We start from the raw sequence: 16,379 nt of genomic DNA on the forward strand, positions 1-16,379 counted from the left end.
TGTGTTCCACTCTGTGATGAAGGCAACAAAGAGCAAAGGGTGGCATAATTTCCATGCAATCAACAAATCTGTATCATTGCTAAACAGTTTAAATGTTTTCAGATTTCCGAAGAGTTTAATGGAGCTTGTTTCCATTTCTAAAACAATTGTTGCTCTCGATAAATACCTGTGACGCTCATTCCCCCTAACAGGATATTCAAATCCACTATCCATAGGAAGCCAGCATGATTAAGGTTTTCAGACGCAGGCTGGTAAAAAGAAAAAAGATAAAGAGTGGTGTCTTCGAAGATTCCTCCTACACAGAATATATACATACATCAGTCTCATCAAGTGAGATTGGTAGCCAGATAACCCCATCCGTCATATAAAATCACACTTGAGAGTTGATAAAGTTAACCAACCAAGTTGTCTGGATGTCAGTTAGCAAAAACATTGCATTCCCCAAAGAGTATGGTAGTGGTCTAACGAATCACTGTTGCCCTCCCTAAGAATGTATGATGACTTTAGGATCCAGTCTTTGAACCATTTGCTCAAATAATTTTTAACTACTCTTCTGCACATTCCATGTGTTAATGCAGTATGCAGTGGTGGGCCGTGCATTTCACATGTAGGCATTCAGTGATGTTTTACACAGTACTACTTAAATTTATCCACTTCTTAATACCATCATTATGACACCATGGCTCCAAAAACCATTCCAGCATTTAAAATAAAGACACCCGCATCAACAATTAAGAGCATATAGAACAAGGGTCACCTTACCAGAGCTACTGCCCTGCGTGTTTTAGATGTTTCCTACTCCTGCACATCTGATTCAAATGAGTGGCTGCTTATCAGACCTCAGCAGAGCTTAATGATGTGCTGATTATTTGAGCCAGGTGTGTTGGAGCAGGACAGTAGCTCTCCAGGACCGGAGTTGGAGACCTCTGAGTTAGAACATAGCCCTTGGAAGGATTCGATTCTGATTGGTCAAAATTGGACAAAATTCTGTAGGTGTATTTCTGAACAGATAACTGCTGCTCCGTTTCTACAGAAGCTAGGGCATAGCAACCAGCGCGAGGTGAGCAGCCATCAGGACAATTATCTTCAACCACTTATCCATTTCTGGATCACAGAGGTGCTGGAGCCAAACCCAGCTGGGTGAGATCAGGGTCACCCTGGACAGGTCACCAGTCCATCACAGGGCCAACACACAGAGATCAACAACAATTCAGAGTCACCTATTAACCCAAACATGACATCTTTGGACAGTGGGAGGAAACCCACGCAGGCAAAGGGAGAACATGCAAACTCCACACAGAAAAGCCCCAGGCCAGGAATGGAACCCACAACCTACTTATTGTGGGGTAACAGCGCTAACCACTCTGCTGCCGTGCTGCCCATGCACCACAATTGTATGTTTCTTCTCACTTAAAGTGTTCAGGGCCTCGGGCAGATTTCTTGGAACCTGGCCAAACATGATAGCTGAAATATGATTGGATAAAAGCGCAAACATTAATATTCCAAACAGGAAGCTGTGCAACCAAGAGGAAAGCTATGAATTGAAAAGAATAAGCTATAGGGAACAATTTTATATATATTTTTTTATAAATACACACTAAACATCATCAATCTTATCAAATTGTTTCCTATATACATTTTAATATGTGACAAAGCTAACTAGCTTTTTGTAGTTATATGGGGTTTATCTGTATTTTCACTTTTTTTTTATTTACAGATTTACAAAAATAAATCTGTAAAAATCTGTAAAAGTTGGCAGCTGTGTCTTCTTGAACTGATAATTGAAAACATAGACCAATGTTCAGAAGAGGAAGCAAACCATTCAACCAAATCATCAGGAGACTGCTAAAGAAGTATACGGGGGGAGGATGAAGGTGAGAAGGCCAAAACATCCCTCCTCCAGCTCCACGCTTCACCTGGATTATCTGCCTGCAGGAGTGACATTGCAAAATAAGATCACTGAGTGAACTTTTTTTAAGCATTTCCACTTAATTCAAGGTTGTGTGTGTTTCAGGCTCTCACTTTAATCAAGCTATTTACTTTGTCAGGTCCAAGAGCTGTGGGAGTTGGTCCCCTTTGTCCACACCTGAACTGACCACTGACCAGTTCACCAGCAGCAGATCGCAAGAGACTGAAAAAGGCATTTCACCCACAGCAAAAAGAGAAAGAGAGAGGCAGTGGGCATCCATCCAGCCCCCAGCTCAACTCCACTGTTTGTATAGAGCCATTCATCTCCTTATTAGGATCAGTGCTGGGCCTGAAACGAAGCTACAGGAGCGCTCTGTGTTATTGGTGTCAGTGTCAGAGGATTTGTAAAGATGCTGAACAAGGAGCTCAGTATTTGTTTAAATATAGACAAGGAAAACCGCATAGGGACTGAGACTGAAAAGGCATGTTGATACCACTCAACAACATTTTAGACTTGTCTTTTAAACTTTTCTCGGCTGAACAGGTCACTTGCAGAGGTTTAATATAAGAACAACAGAGTGCGGTTTGATTAAAGGCAGCTGAAAGTAAACACCAAGCATCCGAATCTGTCGACTGGAACGTTTGGCAGCACTACACTGGTGGAAGAAAAATGTCTGTTGAGATTGCACCAGAGAAACTGCTACCAGTGGGATGTCAATCATTGCATGAATTATGAAGGAGCCTCGCATTATCGCTGCCAACACAGACAAAACAAAGAAGAAAAACATGACAGACAATCAATGAATGATCATTGCACGAAGAGGGAAAACACTTTAGGCTTGTCAGCAAAAAAAGATCCTCTAAAAATCATAGGACAGTTAGAGAAGGGAAAGAAAACAACGGCCAACTATCAAAGGAAGAACAAGTGATTTCAACAACGACAGGTTTCAATTACTGAGGAGTGGCCTTACACCTCTGAGTGAGCTGGGGAAGAGAAATGAAAGTGTTCTGTGGGACGTGATAGCATGACAAACGCACAAATGATCTTCAAGCAAACACACCAAAACACATGCAATTTACATTTACGCTGAGAACCTCTGCTCACTGATATTTGTAAGTAGTCTTAACTCTAGTTTTACAAATGAACCATGCTGCAGGCACACACACCTATTCCGAGAATAAACCGATAGTTTTATCAATGCGGAGAGAGGAAGAGGAAGAATAGAGTTTGTGCCGGTTGTGATGGATGAACTGTACAGGCATTTGATTATTATCATTACTATACCTGTACATAAAAGGATTAAAAATCGGAACTAGTTCCTGTGAAGTTAAAGCAGCAAACATGACAAGGTGTTATTTTTCAGCCATACCAAGAATACTAACAATACTTCTGGTTGTAATGTCAGTGTTTTTCTACTTAGGATGTATTTTTTTCAGTTGTGTGGAGACCTGCTTTTCCTTGAAAGGTTCTTAAGAAGGGCATCCCAGTGAGCACTTATTTCTCTGTTTTGTTATGATTACATAAAGCTCCTTTAGAAAATGGCTATTCATGACAGCAACCCTCAATGACTGGACTCAGAAACAAATCTTAGATGAACTAAATGCAAAGACAGCTAAATTAGGCCACATTATTACGTGGCTATGGAGGTCATGAATGTGAATTTTAAGGTTTCTTGCATTACGTTTCATTTCATAGGTGAGAATCAAGTTTCTCATGTCCAAGCAGCACAGGAAGGCACCAAAGAATTTTCAAGCCATTTCTAAGGACAGGTCATCTACATCCCTCTCTAGATTTTATTTATTTATTTTTTTTATTTTTTTTTTTTTTCATCTATAGTACACCACCAGTGTATTGACTCAAACCAGGATGTTTGGCCAATGTCAGTGTGTCTGGATATGTCACTCTTCTTTCCCAGTGTCCCAGATTTTCTGCCGCTTTTTTGCTTCCTCTCAGTACATGTTACTAACAAAAGGCTGGGCTTCAAATCAGTCGCAGGATTATCTCAAACCTTTACTTCAATTAAGAAAATTAGGCCATCATTTATTGGTCCGTGTCCTTTTTTAAGCCATGTGCTCTTCATATTTAACAATGTGATGCAATTCCATGTGATTAAACTGATTTGTGTAGTTACCAGTGTTAACTATCCATTTGGCATTTAGCGCTGTCTGACCGATGAGGCTTTTTTTAGTCTCAGACTACAGAATAGGCGCAGCGTAGTGTGAATTGAGTGAATGCAAGTAAAAGTCAAAGTAAAATTACTCATGCTCATGTCATTTGACGCTCAGTGACAGCGTCAAATGACACAATATCATCAGCTTTATTTCAAGTGGAACAGACCATGAACGCCCTCATGGGGGAAAGTATTAACCAAAACGAGGGCACATGGAAAAGTGGAAGCTTTTCATCTTACCTCAGACCATGTGGTTAAAGATTTGAGTCAAAGCTCACTCTTAAAAAAGCCTAACCCTGTTACTAAACACTCTTGAAAAAAGAGTGTCTATCTAACCAGATAGCCATTTAATAGCAAGCAGGTCCAGCTGCCTTAAGAGAAGCCCTAAGAGAGGAGATGACCTGAATGACTAGGAGCTTTTACAGGTATGGTGGCTCTGTGATCCGTTAAAGTGCAAAATGTGCAACATCACCAATACATCACGAATTGTGATGTCACAGAGAGTCGATCTTTAGATGGCATGATGTTGTCACAGATGGAAGAATGAGTTTGTACACAGTACGCATGTGTGGCCACATAGTCCCAATTGCCTGTGTATGTGCATGCGTGTAACTTTTTGTGTGTCCATCAGTTCAGTTCAGTCTTCTTTGTACAACAAGGCAAGCAAGCAAGTTGGTGCAACAGACCAAAAAGCTTGAACCACACAGTAAACACACAAAATGTGTCACATGCTTTCTGAGAGGTGTAAACACACACACCTCCTATGAGTGTATAGAGTGTGAAGAAACAGCTGTGGCTGTGCCTGGATCTGCCCTGCAACCTGTCTTACCAGTTTAGGAGCCACATGACAGGCCCAAAGTGACTGGGAATAGATTGTTTACAAGGTCCTCCACAGTCCACAGCAATCAACAGCCAACACAGTCCCCTCAACAAAATGCTTTTCTCGGCACTGACAATCACGGCCACAACCAAGATCCTAGGGCTGCCTACTTCACCAGCCATTTGACGCACAATCATCTCTCAGTGTAATTACCAGTGAAATATCATGTAGAGGTCAAGAGCCTACCCACGTTCCCCTGTGGAGCTGTATATCTCATTAACCACACAGCAGCGGCAACTACTTTTAATCACACAACAGTTACCAAGGGACCATCATCCTGGAAAATCTAAAGTAATTTTCACTTCACCTGCAACTTAATCAAAAATTATTTTGAGCGAAGCGAGCAACCCAGGAATTTACTCTGCAACAGAGAATGTGTTACTGTTGTGAATTTGAACTTTTTTGCAAGTCTAATCTACCCTAATCCTCTTTTTAGGTCTTGTTTTATGTATTTATAAATCATTTGCACTGAGATCGACCTCAGTACGTATTTTTTTTCTCCATTCCCCAACTTTGTACACTGCCAGCCAGTCGCACACTCGAATCATCAGGGAAATGGACACAAACCAACAATGGAATTAGCCTTCCTCCACAACTGTTGAATGCAAAGGCTCTAATTAATGATTGCAAAGTGTGAAGTGGCCCAAAGAAAACAATAGCTGCTTGGCTTGGTTTTTCTATGAGAGGCCAAAATAGCTCAAGAGAAAAATATTTCCATGGTGGGGCTCAATGAATGCAGAGTAAACAGACTGGAAACAAGTGGCAACCATTCCCTTTCCCTCCACGTGAACCAACTTTGCCTGAAATGTAAATTCTGCTTTACCGTGGTGAGGAAAAAAGAAAACAGCTTTATTGGGTATCATTGCACCACATCAAAGCTAGACAACAACATGGTGAGTCTCATCCTTGTGTGGCAAAGGGATTTGTTCAAAGAAGGCAGAAGTAGAGAGGGTAAGAAGGAGGGAGATGTGTGTAGTTATCCAAAGGAAGGGGGGGTGAGTGGGGTAGAACCTGCTGACTCACTGTAATCATCAGGCTGCCGAGCTGCTGCTCAGAGTAAAGCTCTCTGCCTCCCCTTCAGAAGGACAAAGTGATGCTTCCCATTAACTGTGAAGAGCCATCTGACTGAAGGTGGGGAATAAAACGGTCAAATAAAACAGTCGCACAACATGAAATAGGTTCTCTGTCTCTCTTCTCTCACAGGAGTGTGGGTAAAATGATGAAATCCAAGGAAGGCGATAAATCGCACAAAGCTGTGCGTGTAAAAATAAATCCCAAATCACACAGACAACAACAACATTGCAACTGGTTTAGAGAGAGATCCTCAATAGATGGAGGAAGCAACTGCAGACGTGGACACACCATTAAAGATCGCGCAGCCGAGCAATATGATGCTCAAGTCTGCACCATAACAAGATTTTGACAGGACTGCAGCGGCTGCAGCATCCTGATGAAGCTTAATTCTATTCCCATAGAACAAAAGCACACAGCCACTGTGAGAACTGTTGTGGGACTGAGCTGTTGTAATGTTGTGTTATCCTCTTTTGGTTATTCCAAACAAAGCTGATAAAAGAGCATGTAAAACAGAACAAGATTAAGTCTCCATTTGTTGGGCAAACAAACACAAAGCTGCAGTGCATTGTACTGCTGCCGTAGTGCGATTACAGCTATATCCACCAACAATCAATAATACAGCGCCGCTCATGAGTTATCAGGTATCAGGCATTAATTACATGGTGTGTAAATATCCTTTGATTTAGTAAGCTGTACATATTCATTTTGGCAATGATAAACAAAATTAAGTGATGACTCAAATTTATTTTTCTTACTGTGTTGATCCATAACCTCCGTATTGGAATTGGAAAAGAAATAAATGGCACGTCAGACTGCCTCCAAGCGCTTTAAGTTCTTTAACTATTATACGAATAGTTAAAGTTATACATCTGTTTCACACAGGGTCAATTTATACGTTATACTCTGTTGTACAGCTGAGTATAGACTGATACTCAGTATATATATAGCTGAGTTATACTCCGCTATAGAAAAAGCTGTACATTGTCTTCCATTGTTTTCAAGCAGCTTTCGATAGCAGGAAGAAGAGATCCCTGATAATGTTTCTCCGGTTACCTTTACTTAGGCATGAGATTTCAGATATTTCCCACAAAACCTGACTGATCAATTGGGGCGAAGAAGTTTGAAAGATGAGGGTGTTTAATAGCGAAGGTAAAAAAATATGCCTTTCACATAAAGAGTTATATAAAGGGAAATGTCGTGTAATGAATCTTCACTCATACTCCGAACGAACCCTGAGGATAATTTAGACCATCTGTTTTATTTTTTATCCGTCCCTTTCCTCGTCCTCAGGGTCATTAAACCGCAGTAACCCTTGAGTTCACTCTCAGTTAACCCTCTGGTTACTAGTCATGACTGTGTGTTTGTTACTGAGTCTGCCACATGTATCTGTGGCTGAGTTAAAGACACACACAAACAAAGGCTTTCTTGTTTTACGTTTCTGTGATGCAGTAGGGAGGAGAGGACAGTCAGCACGACATCCAACATGCCAGTAAACAGTGACTTTTGTGCATGTGACATACACACATGCAACAGCTTTTGACCTCCATATCACATGTAGAACATGCATGTGTTGTTTCCTGTGTATCCATTGTGAACAGCTACACAATCCGAATGCTGCTTGGTAAAGGCACCGTTGTAACAACACAAAAAAACAACTATGGAACAAATGATTATTGCTGCGAGTAAATGGCATCAAAGATTATGACTTTAGGTTAAAACTGAGTTAAAGGCTGTCATTAAGAGATAGGGAATGCATTGCCTTAATGTGGGTCTTCACAGGTATGGAAGTGAAAATGTGTGTGTGTGTCTGTGTGTGCTTCTTTATGTGTCTGTGATTGGTTGCTGGAGGTCAGTAGGCAGGAAGAGACGTGACCGCACTTAGCAAGCTACAAAAACATGGCGGGTTAAAGAACATTCAACAACAGCAGCAATAACAGCCAAGTGTGGGGGAGCGCGTGCGCGCACACACACACACACACACACACACACACACAGTACCTGTTGTATCCCATGGCACCATCAGGGTGACCCCACACAGTTATGTACCACATTGTCCGCAAAAAGCAAGCAATACGATATTCACAATAACTCGCATCACCACTTGAAAATATTCTTCTTCACTGGTACCTTTTTTAGAGAAATAAACCACTAAGAGTTCTCTTTCTGCTGGAGAAGTCAATGAGAAATGGTTGAATTAACTTACAAGTGCAAGGAATCATTGCCTCCAATAAGACACGTGGAGGAGAGAAAGGCTGCTCAGCCTCACTGGATGCCTCATATATGCTCATTTGAATTGCAAATGGTGGCAGGCAACATGCTGGGCTGTGAAATCCCAGTGGCACCTTCAGGCATCTGAACTCACGCAGAATTGCAGAGATGTACACACTGGTAGGGAGACTTTGTGTGCATATATGCCACAGTAAAAAGAAGACAGAGCCATTCAGAATCTTTGGAGTTCGAGTCACTTCAGTGTGTCTGAGTTCGATATGATCACAAATTCAGGCAAACATCACAGAGCAAACAGCAGAGGAGCCGAAGCTGAGGGGGGATGATGGTTTCCTGGCACTTAGAAGGGAGATGGAGCATCGGGGCATACTCAAGGGGAAGGCTGGCTGGCAGGCAGGCAGACGGACTGGGCAAGGCTAAAGCAGCAGGCACAGAAGTGTGTCCGACGATAACGACATGGACGCTGCGTGACAGCAGGTCTGCCAGCTGAGGATGACAGAGTGTGCGGCCCAGAGGAAGAGTGTGACGAAGTATCACAAGCCCACATGCACAGCAATAGGAAGCAGGCCAGAAGACTGCGAGGAGCCAGGATATCACAGAGAAATACATGAAGAAATTTCATATTAACCTTTTCTAGCAGTCAATTAGAGGAGCTGATTGTCGCATTCACATTTACAAATGTAAAGTCAAAATTAAAGAGCTATTTACAGAAATATAACCACAGAGAAGAGTCTGCGGTGCTGAAACATCACTCCTCAATACTGTATGTGAAAGCCGGGGGGGAAGAGATGAGGCCATTTCCATATGCGGACTTGTCTGAACTTGTAGGCAAAAAATGACTCCACTGTATTAAGCTGACATGTGCCTTTCACGCCTTTGACACATCACTGACAGATGCTTTCAATATGAGTTAGACTAAAAAGTTCAAAAACATGGAAACTGAAAATCCACTTGTTTGTTTTAAAAGCGAAACCCAACCACTTTGTGTGGGCCAACCAGAGGTGTTTATGAGAGGGTGCAACAATAGCATCATTGTGTAAGTCACTTGGTGTGCATGTGTATCTGTCAAGTGCTGGCTGTTGCATAATTACTGGATGGGTGTGTTGGGAGAGTACAGTAGCTGGCCTAACAGCAGATCCTGTTTTCCCTGACAGGCTGAGACACACAATTCAAACAAACAAACAGCAGCTGATTTCTGGAGCACAAGCAGGCTACAACTCTGAAGGAGGTGAGAAATCCAGAAGTCAAGGTCAGTGCTGTAGGCGGTTGGGGCATCATGCAGCCTGGAGGAGAGACGGGGGTACTGGGGAGCTGCAGGTCTGGCCGAGCCCGCGGGTGCAAAACGACGCCGCAACTCCCGTTTCTGTCCCACTATATCATTCATCCCAACGTGCAAGTGTGCAAAGTCCATGCGCGTTGCAAAATATTGGTCTGTTGGAAAGCCGCGGCTTCAACACATGCCCTCTCTTCGCAGCAGGTAAAAAGCACAAAGAGATTACAACAAAGATCCGCAATCAAGGACGAATAATGTGTCAGGAAAAGGGATTGAATGCGAGCGATCTCGGAAAACGTCAAAGCGCTACATTCAACAAATCGTTTACCACAGTCGAGAGAGTGCCTGGACCGACGTGAGCAATCTAGCAGCGGGGGGAATAATGCGAATATGTCAACATACCTTCCTGCTAAACAGACATCCAGGGGAGGACCATGGATGACGCGCACCGGGGAAAGTCAGTCCTGCTCCTGCCGCCGCTCCGAGCTTATTCCCCGGGCTGAAGGGAAAGGGAGTGTGTCGGTGTTTTGCCGGCGAAAAGCCTAATGAAAGAGGGAGGAGGGTAAGGAGGAGGAGAGAGAAAGAGGGAGGGACACTGTCAGATGCGGGGAGGCTGGACGGAGGAAAGCATACACATGCGCGCACACGCACAAGCGCGAACCCGGCCCGTGCGTTCGGGAGGGAATGCGTAAAACCAAACTGCGCTCGCATGAGTGCTTGCAAAATACACTTCCGTCTATGTCAACAGGTACTCAGATTGTAAATAAGCATGCGGGGAAAAATGCCAACAAGGTGACATAAGCCGCTGGTTGTCTCTCCAGCAGCTGCATTCACCCACGTGCCGGAGATTCCTGTCATGAAAGGAGGCGCCCGCTCTCAGTGCGTTTGGGTTGTTTGGTGAAGATGCTGGATATTTTTCCGCAGATTCACTCTGTAGTTGCTTTTAATTAAATATTTAAAAAACCCCAGCAACTACATCAGAAGACTTGCTGCTATTTCTTCCAGTGTCGTCAGGTTGGCACAATCCCTTTGATTTCATCATTTAGTCTGGCGCTAACAAACGCGCAGCCTCCGCTCCTTCACCTTGGCGCCCGGACATGATGGGATTAATGTGCACAGAGGGCCGCGGCCCCGGAGCCGCCCACTGCTGTATACACAAAATAACGGCAACTTGGGCGTGACAACACAACAATGCAGAGGTATCAGTCGCCCATTGTGCCCGCTAAATTAACAAGGTAGTGTTTGGAAATGCGAGCTCGGTCTGAGATGATGAATCACCGATCAGGGGGCTTCTGTTGTTGATTTAATTAATCACTGTCAGCCTGCTCACAAATGCGCCATTAAAATGTTGTTATGTTTGTGTTGGGGCAGCAGCCCATAAATACTGCAGCAAAACACTAATATTCCAATTTCCAATTCCGTTGTACTTGCATAATGACAATAAAGATATTCTATTGTATTCAATACAGATAAGATCATCAAGGGCTCCTATAGTCATTGTCTAGCTTACATGATACTGGATATGCAGGGGCTTGATGAACTACTACTTTTTGTCTATTAGACACATTTTAGTTGGTTAAATTCAACACAAAACTGTGTCCTCAAAAGAGCAGGCCCACTCTGCTAGTATGTCAATCCAAGCCCTTAACAGTGGCAGGCTCGTGTTTTTGTTGTTTTGTTTTTTACATACCAAATTAATGCACAACTGTAAGTGTCAACCCACTGTGACCTCACCCTTTGGTTTGCAAACTGCTGCTTTAGAGCCTGGAGTTTGTAATTTGTCTGTCACCATCTCGGCTTTTTGGAACATATCCATAGGGGAATGAGGAGCTGAGGAGGAGTGAGGGCTGGATCTCTCTCTGTTCTCGATTATGATTGCGTGGTACAGTCTGTAAGTCACGTGCTAGCCACGCACTAATTTGGGTGGTTTATAGTCTATTTTCCGAGAAATCGGATCATCATTTAAAAAATGGACGTCGTTTTTTTCTTTAAGAAGACCTGAAACTAGAGACTGAGGCCATACACTCGTTGGCATAATGCAGGTTTCAGACTTTTCACACAGAGTCTACTTTTCAACTCATTCATTGTCAATTTCATTGGAGACTTGAGTGTGTCATGCTAGTAGCAGCTAAGCAGCCTTGAGCCAATGTCTTCAAAGGGAGCAAATTTGTCTAACTCAACCCCCCACCCCCCTAACCCTAACCCAGCCCCACCCTAAAGATGTTTTCATTTTTAAAGTCAGTCCTCAACCCAAACCAGCCCTGACTCAAGTCACAACACATTAGGACATTTAACTGATTTCATCCCCTGTAACTTTCTCTTACACATTAACACACACACTCTTCCCAAGACCTTTACACAAACTTTCAGTCCGACTTTAAAATATCATTTTGTGCAGATGACCACTATTAGTGGCCTCACCTACAGAGCTGAAGCCAATTTTGTAAATATAAGATGTATTTGTTCGAATGAAGCTAATGTGTCATTTGTTGCCGGACCATCTTTATGCCGACACATGCACCACAAGCCGTTACATCTTTGAAAAAGGCACCACTGGTGTTGGGGAGTACTGTGTAGACGAGTGTAGAGAATTGCATATTAATATTGCATTATATTTCTGCCCCACAATGATGTATACCTTCCACAGTTTGGGGGCTGGACTTTTCATCCTAACAAGAGTTTGATAGATGGTTGACATCAAGTTCTGTCAGCGCCCTCTGGAGACGTTGGTGCAGAACATGTTCACTTATATGAGTACAAGGTCTGAAGCTGTAAGCAGGAAGTTAGCCTTCGCCAAGAAAGGATATGAGAGAAGAGGCTCCTGGTAGCTCTTTTATGAATAGGAACTTTTGTCACTTGGTTCATGCAGGAATCAGGTGGTTTTTCTTCACAGTTGGATGGTGTCAGAGGACCCCTGCGGCAGCTGAACTAACAGTCAGTAACATAGTGGGTGCAGCATAAACTAATGTTAGTATGCAAGAAAGAAATCATTTTATCACTATCCACATTACAAAACACAGGGCCAGACAGTTTTCAAACAGAAAAAGTGCACTGGGAAGAATAAGATCTTACACTCCTGTGTTCCTCTGTAAGCGCTTTCATTGTAAATACAGTGAAGGAATAAGCACATCCGTGAGGCTTCATTACCCCAACTGAACACCTACTCGGTGAACTCTGTGCATTTTAAGTATCTGCATCCAAATATTTCACAGTGCATTTATTCACAATTCCTTTTATCTGCAACCTATCTGCACATTTATATTTATTCTTCCCTTGTTTCAACATGAGGGGTTTAACTGCAGGTGTTGCACAAAACTGTGTTTGAGTATCACATCACCATATCATTTTGGTGGATGAGTAATAAAGGTGTGACATTTTTGACAACGTACTCTACAGAATCATTCAGTGGTTTATGCTTTATGGGTGTTAAGGGCCACTTTTGTTCGACACGGAGTTTGACACCCATGTTGCTAATAATTTCGGCGTCTTAGACATACAAGCGAGAATTCAAAGCTTTGTGTTTAAGGGATATGTTTTTGTTCTGCTCTGGTTATTAGTTCAGGCCACTTAGCTCTGTAAACAAAATGCACCATGCTTCACAATCCCATAGAAATGAAAATCCTTATTCACCTATTGATCTTTGCTTTCAAAAGCTTTTCTTTAAAGCTTGCACTAAGCATTGTCTAAATTGTTGGTTGACAGATAAATAATAACTGCATCTATGTTAGGCAGCTCAGTAATGAAGCATCTCTGTCATGTCCTTCAGGAAGCAACAATTCGGGTGACTCACAATGAGACACAATGCCAAAACCTTGGAGGAAAGTGAGTGAGATAAACATATGGACGAAGAATAAGCGCAGTGATAATGTATTATTTGAAAAAGTGCAGAATGTAAAGCAGACTGTGCTGTTCATCAGTCTTCTGCTCACAATTCAATTATTCAAACCTCTCAGACACGTGACTGAGTCCGACAATTAAAATTTATCTGATGCATCTGGGGTTTGAATTGTGAGGCTGTCAATTGTCTTTTGACGTTGTTTACACTCTGCACGGGTTTCCATGCAAAAGGAACGCTGGGGAGGGAAGGGAAGGAGCTTTTAAAATGTTCTCTCTCCTCTCCATTACATTAGGAAAACGCTGCACTTCCAGACATATCACATTATCCAAGTGAATATTACAACATTTACAGCTTGGCATTAATGACACTTAGCATATCTTCAGGGGAAAATGAAAACATGTAAAGTGGATGCCTACTGTGATATTGTCTCAGTTAAGGCCACTATGTGTCAAATTTTTATGTGATTCCACTGATTGAAATCATAACGTAATTTGAATAACGCTCACTCACTAACACCATCAGCGATGCATTTATGACGGTCGATAAAACAGCTAAACTGAGGCTGTCGGATTATGTGAACAGCCACAGCACAGGGCATGCTCAGTATATCTTGTGTGCAAATGCACTTGTGATTCTTCTACCTTTTGAAATAAGGCATCCTCTCTCCGTGTCACATATTGTTTATCAGGTTCTGATTGCCTACTCACGCCACCCTTGTTTCAGCTGTTTTCTTGCTTTCTACTGTGTTTGAATTAATTGGTTGGGCTCACTTGCATTATCAAAGCGTCTCAAATTCCCCTTTATCCCTTAAAAAGGCATAAAATAAAGTGCTTTGTACTGAATAGGATGTTTCCAAGAGCACTAATGTGAAACAAAATCAATGCTGCTGCCACAATTTTTTTTTCACCAAGGGGTGATGTCTATGTGGGAAGTTTAACATTCTGCTTTTTGTTGGTTTTACATCCAAAGAGTATAAATATTTAAGAGCACTTAATCACCTCTTAAACTCTGGTTTCTTTTTCTTTGTTTGTTTGTTTGTTTGTTTTCTTACTTTTTACTAATGTAAATTTTCACAAGTTGACTGAAAGTAACATGCATTCTATCTAATTGCCAGAAGGGGGAGATGTCACTGGTGAGAAAAAGATATCTGACTGTATTGAAGTCTATGTGAAAACAGTCCTACTTCTCACTTCATTTATTTGCTTTCTTCGCTATAACGTGATTTTCACTTTTTAAGTAATGGGCCCATCTAGAGGAAATAGGCCATGAATCATGGTATGCCTTAGGGTGTGGCTACCACATGATAGACAGACTGTACCACACAATCGAAATGTTGATGTTGATGAAAAATCACCTTCTGCTTCAAATATGATTTCCTCCGGTTTAAAATTACAAGATGGTCAAATTAACTCACAAACCAATTGGTTATGGGGTTATGGGGTGATACCACACACCTCTGACCCCACCCAGAGGTCACTGAAGAAACAGACTGTAAACATTCATATGGAGATGAAACACTGATCACCAGACTGTTGTAACATTTTCCTGTTTCCTGTCATAACCTTATACTCAACACTATGGAAATGTCTTGAACACAGCACAAGTTTTGATGAAATTCACTAAACCACCTCATACACATGGTTTATCTGGGGTGGGAAAGGAGACCCACACACCCGCAGCATGCTGATAGTGACGCTCGTATAGACCAGTTGTCTGTTATTGACTCCATGGAAGCAGGATTTCATTGCCCCCAGGCAAACACAGGAGGGAAGACAGTGGACTGTGGACAATAAAAACCACTGAAATCACACAAATCCTTGTCACACCTCATCTGCTCTGTTATTGCACATTTAATCCATATTTCCGAGCTCAGCTCTACGGCAGCTTGGGCTGCTGCTTCCCCCGAAAGTCCAAGCTCTCAGAAAATCTAGAGTGTGGGCAATCCTTCAGATGGTCTTTTTATAACCAAACCTGCATCTGCCATTGGCTGCAGGTTGCTTATCAAAGCCAGCATGTTTACTCTATGTGGAGCAATAATGTTGCTTGTTCTATATGATGTGTCGCTTCTAGTGATGTTATTAAATAGGACTGAGCATCATAATCGTTTCATTCACTTCTTCTCCCGTCCCACCTGCACTTTTCTTTACCAGGATGATTTACGTGCAGCGCAGGAAGACATAAGTGCATGTGTAGTCTACCGCACAACGAGTGGAAAGAGGCAGATGCTCACATTCATAGTGAAAGGCACTATAGAGTTTTCAGGCTGAAGATACTGTCTGAACAACAAATTACATCAAAAAGGGTATGGTAAGCTTTTCACTGGCCAAGTGGATCATTTGGAAGAAGATATACAGTTTATCTTGGGAATAAAAAAGGTGTTGGATCAAATAAAGCTTCTAATTTCTTCAGACTGAGTTGTCAAGCATACGAAGGCTGCCAGGAGAAGAATTGAAGTATTAAAAGGCTACAAAAATCCTACAACCACGGAAAAGTCAAAACATAGAGTTGTGCGTTTCAGGATCCAATCCATATCTCTATCACCAAGTTGTGGAAAAAAGTTCTGCCAATATGCTGCAGTCATGCTGAGCCAGTGCAGTGAAACAGACTGTAGCAGTCCATGCATGATGCATGTTGATGAGAACGACAAAGCCCAATCACATACTGCTGAGACATTTTTCGGCATTTGCTAGCCCACTTTCTCATCTCGCTGTGTGTGAATGGCAGCCTTTGCAGGAAGATGCAGCTTAAAGTAGATACTACACCCTTTAGTAATGGATCATTGATCAAGCATTCTTCACAACAAGAAATGAACTATTTCACATGATGCTAGATAAGGTTTCCCAGAGACAAAACATTTGGAATAAAAAGAAGGTGTGCACCCAGGTAATGCCACATTTTCCGGGAATAAAAGCTCAGGAAAACACATTACTCCATACTTAGGTACAGTTGATGCCTTTAATTTTTTATGTCAAATTCATCTGCCCTGCAGCACCCTGATGGTTAAGTTGT

The 16,379-nt window shown here is 42.2% G+C and overlaps 1 protein-coding gene across 1 annotated transcript in view; it reads right to left on the reverse strand.

Moving 5' to 3' along the window:
* Window positions 1-10,065, reverse strand: part of LOC115043253 (band 4.1-like protein 1) — a 76,011-nt gene extending 65,946 nt beyond the window's left edge. Inside the window, exon 1 of the mRNA XM_029501551.1 lies at window positions 9,935-10,065. The gene's annotated coding sequence lies outside the window, so the exon portion shown is untranslated. The remainder of the gene's footprint in view (window positions 1-9,934) is intronic.
* Window positions 10,066-16,379: the final 6,314 nt, after the last annotated feature.

This window comes from Echeneis naucrates, chromosome 5, assembly GCF_900963305.1.
Source record: "Echeneis naucrates chromosome 5, fEcheNa1.1, whole genome shotgun sequence".
NCBI classification, from domain to species: domain Eukaryota; kingdom Metazoa; phylum Chordata; class Actinopteri; order Carangiformes; family Echeneidae; genus Echeneis; species Echeneis naucrates.